This window comes from Palaemon carinicauda, chromosome 5 (assembly GCF_036898095.1).
Source record: "Palaemon carinicauda isolate YSFRI2023 chromosome 5, ASM3689809v2, whole genome shotgun sequence".
Taxonomy (NCBI): domain Eukaryota; kingdom Metazoa; phylum Arthropoda; class Malacostraca; order Decapoda; family Palaemonidae; genus Palaemon; species Palaemon carinicauda.
In genome coordinates this window covers 109,220,665-109,226,875 of record NC_090729.1, presented here as the reverse complement: position 1 = coordinate 109,226,875, position 6,211 = coordinate 109,220,665, and positions in this window count along the sequence as shown.

The window sequence follows — 6,211 nt, the reverse complement described above, 5'->3', positions numbered from 1 at the left end:
ATAGAAATCTGTCTCCACTGGATATCAAACTTGGACAGTATTTTTTTTTTTTTTTTTTTTTTTGTGTGTGCTGTGGGTTTTTTTTTCATTATTACAACAACAACAACAACAACAACAACAACAATAATAATAATAATAATAATAATAATAATAATAATAATAATAATAATAATAATCATATTTTTGAAGATACTCAAAAATCATAAAGATTACCCTAAGCTGAAGATGAAACTAAGTATTTGGAGAGTATTTGATTATTTGGTAGTGAAGGACGGTAGCTTCACGAGATGTTTGTAATGTGGAGGTGATAGCCAAGAGAAGAAGAAGGCCTAAAATATGCTCGATACAGGGCCTTGGGGATGTTTATTGAACGCAAATCCTTTGTGTCCGGGAAGTGTGAAAGTACATGCAAGATCGAAGTGAATATTAAATTGTGTATAGGGAAAATCGACATGCTGATGGTCCTAATGTAAAAGTATTCTTATAAGGGAAATTATTCTTTATGTAATAGTTGTAATGTGATGAGAAATGGAATAATGTTAAAATCCTATTTTACCATATATATATTTCATCTACAAGCCTTCCTACGGCGACTCGAGTTCGAGTCACGCTCAAACTCCTTAGTTTCTCTGGTCGCTGCAACCTCACCAGCCTTGTGAGCTACGGATAGGTTGTTTGGGGGAGCCTGTAGATCTACCTGTTGAGTCATCAGCAGCCGTTGTCTGACCCTCCCTGTTCCCAGCTTGAATGGAGAGGGGGTTTGGCCACTGATCAGTTTCTAGGGCATTGTCCCGCTTGCTAGTGCAATGTCACTGTCCCTTTCCTCTGCCATTCATGAGTAGCCTTTAAGCCTTTAATGAGGATATTACACTTCCAGTTTCTGCATTTTCTTTGAGAAGATGATTTTAGTTCCATGCCCTTTCCATTCCGGGTTAAACCAATCATTGACTAACTACCTGGAACACAATTCAATGCTTAGGCCAACAGCGCCATAAGGGCATTGTCGGAAATAGGCCTTGTTCGCTTTCTTCTGCTGGAGCTCCAGACTTTCTTTGCAAGGCTCATCTCAGAATAACCTCCAAAGCTGTACACACTTTTTTTAGTCTTTTATTATAGCTCTCCGTTCCTTCTTCCTTTATCTTGCTGTCCAACTTCTTTTACGTTTTACTTCATAATACTGCTGTTGGGTTTTATCCCAGTTGCACCTCATCACTGAATACTAGCACTGTGCCATAGGGCCCAAATCTTTTATAAAATAAAAATCCTTCAAATAATACATCCTCGGTGGAAAAAGCTTTTTGTAAAAACTGAACAATTTTTCTTTGATATTCCAAATACAAAACAAGTTTAACAATAAAATAGAATAAAAAGAATATAGGAGAAATTTCACGGATATATATGTATGATATACTGCCATTTTATAGAAAGAAGAAATATGTAGATTTCAAAGGAATATCGTGTCTGACTGGTTTACATTTGAATATTGATAACATCATGAACTTTCGATAACAGCCACGTGTAGCTTAACCTTAGAAATAGAAATGTGTAATCGCTCATACGTTTTAAGATTTCAAGAAGATTTTTCACTTTGAAATTATTCAAGCGTTTTGGGATATCGTTTTTTTTTTTTTTTTTTTTTTTTTTTTTTTTTTTTTTTTTTTTAAGAATAGGCCAAAGAAGCCAGAGAGACATAAGGTCCCCTTAAAGATTGTAGTTTGATGTTAAAGTCTGATGCTCTTAATTAAGCATAATATTGTCTTAAGATCATAGTTAATTGATCTGCAATACTATGCGGATATTCTTTCATATCCTAGTTTATGCATCAAGTAAGGATCAGAGATCATATATAGGTAGGTATATTAGTCCTGCTAGACAAAAGGATTGGTGAATCCATTTATTTAAAACCATCGCTAACGCGACCGGTGGACGTATGTTAACGAGGTCACTTCCATCTATCTGATTGCTAATCTCCCCATGATATATACTATTACCAAAGATAAAACAATTTAATGTGATACATGCAATGAGTTTTTTGGGTGCATTTTAATCTTTCTACTAATTTGTCAATGAAAAAATTCCTGGCACCGAAAATACATATATTAATTTATGAATGTCTGAAAGGGTACACTGTTAAGAAATTGCATGAAAAAAACGGTAAATGTCTGGCAATAGTTATTCCAGGATTTTTACCGTTATAAAAGCGATATATTGACCTCCTTTCAATTCCTTCCTATGTTTAGCCTCAGTGATCTGAAAATTTATGCAGAAATGGCGAAATCCGAGGAGATTGAGGTATGAATTGGGAATGTTCTTGAACTTGTCATATCGTACATCATTCTCTTTTAGATATCGCCCTAAAAGAGGAATTCTCTTTGCATTTAGATATTAAAATGCCCTCAATTTATATTTCATAGCAAATGTTTTTATGTTGACCCGACTGACATGAGTCTTTTTATAGTTTATATATGACATATCTGTTTTTGATATTGTTAATAGTTTATATAGGACATATCTGTTTTGACGTTGTTACTGTTTTAGAATGAATTATTGTTAACTTGTTCTCATCATTTATTTATTTCCTTATTTCCTTTCCTCGCTGGGCTATTTTTCCCTGTTCGTTGGAGCCCCTGGGCTTATAGCATCTTGCTTTTCCAACTAGGGTTGTAGCTTGGCTAGTAATAATAATAATAACTGACGATTCTATTTACTTTAAATATGGTGTCACTTGTTTAATTTTTTACAATGTTATAAAATCGTAGAAATTTAGAAATTTATCTCTCTCTCTCTCTCTCTCTCTCTCTCTCTCTCTCTCTCTCTCTCTCTCTCTCTCTCTCTCTCTCTCTCTCTCTCTATATATATATATATATATATATGTATATATATATATATATATATATTATATATATATATATATATATATATATGTATATATATACAGTATATATATATATATATATATATATATATATATATATATATATATATATATATATATATATATATATATATATATATTTATATGTATATATATATATAAATGTATATATATATATATATATATATATATATATATATATATATATATATATATATATATATAGAATTTGTAATATGTATATGTGTGTACGTGTGACTTTCTGTTCCATGAAGAGAATACTTGTTCGAAGTTCTGGAGTTGATCAATGGTTATTATTGAGTGTCAAGGACACCCAGTCATACCCCCTGTGCCTCTGTTAACCTAAGCGATGAATAATGTATGTGGTGAACAGTTAACTGTGGTGGGGCCCTTTCGGGGATGGATAGGGAGAGGAGACAAAAGAAAGTAGTAACAGAGTTTTTAAGATTAGATTAAGATAAAAAAAACAAATGAAGATATCGACCAGATCATTCTCTTTCTTAGAAACCGTATCCATTGGCCATATATTCTCTCTCTCTCTCTCTCTCTCTCTCTCTCTCTCTCTCTCTCTCTCTCTCTCTCTCTCTCTCTCTCTCTCTCTCTCTAATTATGAAGCTGACCTCTCTAAAGTCCATTAACACTGGCCTGATGGTCCCTTTTCCATTTGTATTTATCAGCTCTGATTTGCATAAGATCTAGTAACTAATACTACCGCTAAAGAGTTATTGGGTCCTCCTCTCTGGTTACGGTTCACTTTCCCTCTGCCTACACATACACCGAATATTCTGGCATATTCTTTACAGATTCTCCTCTGTCTTCATACTCCTGACAACACTGAGAATACCAAACAATTCTTCTACACCCAAGGGGTTAACTACTGCACTGTAATTTTTCAATGGCTACTTTCTTCTTGCTAAGGGTAGAGGAGAATCTTTAGCTATGGTAAGCAGTTCTTTTAGGAGAAGGACACTCAAAATCAGTATCACAGTGCTCCGTACGAAAATTTGTTATTTTTAACTAGTTTCCTAGCAAAACAAGTCTTGAATATCTGCCATGTCATTCATCTTTATTTTGACATCTTGAAATCAGGAAGATCCTTTATGAGTTAGTAGAGAAACGCACACACACACCCCGGGGGAGGTCCCCGTGTATATGCCTTCTTAAATTATTTACACGTAGGGTGGTCCTGGAGGGAGATTCAAATTTAATTTGTTTATCTTGTACTTAGGAAGTTATAGCGTTCGCTAACTGGTTTCGGTGGGCGAAACCCAAGATTCGTTTGCTAAGTATCTTCAGCATCTTAAATGGTCAGCTTTGTATATCTCTTTCACATCGTGCACATAAAATTGATAATAAGAATATGTTAGTTTATTTTAACGGTTTAAAGGTTTAAAGGCCACTCATGAATGGCAGAGGCAAGGGACAGTGACGTTGCTCTATCAAGCAGGACAATACCCCAGAGATTGACCATATATACGTATGATCAGCGCCCAAAACCCCCTCTCCACCCAAGCTATGACCAAAAAGGGCCAGGCAATGGATACTGATGACTCATCAGATAGACCTATAGGAACCCCCAGACCCCCCATCCTCAGCTCACAAGGATGGTGAGACTGCAGCGACCAAAGGAACTAACGAATTTGAGTGGGACTCAAACCCAAGTCTGGCGATCACCAGCCAGGGACGTTACCACATCGAGAACAATTATAGCAATTAAAGACAATGTTTCCTTCATCTCCTGATAGTTATATCATGCTAAAGTTAATAGCGTAACGAGATTCACTATCAAGTTTCGTATATTCCAAGAGCACATCTGTGGCCTCCTTTGTGGTATCCGCGTGATATGTGTTAACACGTTTAATTGCCTCACGCCATATGGTGATCCCTTAAGTATCAAGGGAGGAGATAGAATTTCAGAAACACTAATTTTCAAGATATATTGCCTTGACGTTACAAAACCGAAGGTCAGAGGCAAAATGCCTATACAGTTTGGAGATGTAAGTCACCTTATTAAGTGGAATGAATGTCAAAGTCCTGTCCTTAAAAAACAGCATTAGCAGGCCGGCCCCCTTAACCAGAGTAATCCTTATTCTATGTCAGCCTATGTATTAACGTCCTTGAATGGTGAACGCTAGACTGGGGTTCGAGTCCCGCTCAAACTCGTTAGTGTTTTTTTGGTCGCTTCAACCTCACCATACTTGTGAGCTAAGGATGGGGGTTTTGGGGAAGCCTCTAGCTCTATCTGCTGAGTTATCAGCAGCCATTGCCTGACCCTCTTTGGTCCTAGTTTGGGTGGAGAGGGACCTTTGGCACTGATCATATGTATGATTATGTCAGTCTTTAGGGCACTCTCTTGCTTGATAGGGCAAGGTCACTGTCCCTTGGCTCTGCCTTTCATGAGCGGCCTTTAAACCTTTAAACAGGCTTTGTCAAATGTTGTCTGCGATTTTCCTTTAGATGGTACAAATCTCTTGTTTACAATTTCCCCCTGTTATGAATGAAGGAGTAGAAACACGTAAATACTCGGTAATTTATGTTTGACCTTTTCCCCTGCTATTAGCTTTTGGGGGCTTGATGAATTAATTGCCTTTCATCAAAGATTAAGGAGACAAAAGGAAAAATGTTTATGATGTTAAACAGGCGATCAAACGACATCGAAAATGTGAAATGGCTGTCGCATTGTGAGCAAATTAATTAGTCTATTTAATCCTTTGTTTGATTGGGATGAACTTTGATGTAAGTGGATTAGTGATTCATTCATCTTCGATGTTTTCTGGATTAAAATTTACGTTGAAAGAATTCGCCTTTGAAGTGAAACATCGTATTTTCCTAAAACGAAAATATTTTTCACTTTTTTCGACTACTTTGAAAACTATTTTACCTCTTTCTTTTCTTCATAGTTATGATTCTGATATTCAAAAAAGATAAACTTCAAAACATCTATATGCACAAATTACGTAAGTTGAATTCTCTAATTACGCTGCGCTGAAATCCTTGAAATTTCGTAATTACGTTATTATATTTACAATCTAATTTCATCTTCAATGATTCTTTTTACCTCCGCCAATGAAGTTGAAAGGAGGTTATGTTTTACCCCCTGTTTGTGTGGGTGTGTGTGTGTTGGTTTGTGAACAGCTTCCTGGCCACAATTTTAATCGTAGAGTAATGAAACTTGCAGGAATTAACTGTTATGCAAAAAGCTGGGAATGATTAAATTTTGAAAGGTCACGGGCAAAGGTCAAAATCACGAACAAACAAAATGTCCTACTCATGTAATCAGCCATAAGTTTGGACATCGTTTTCACAGAGATTTCA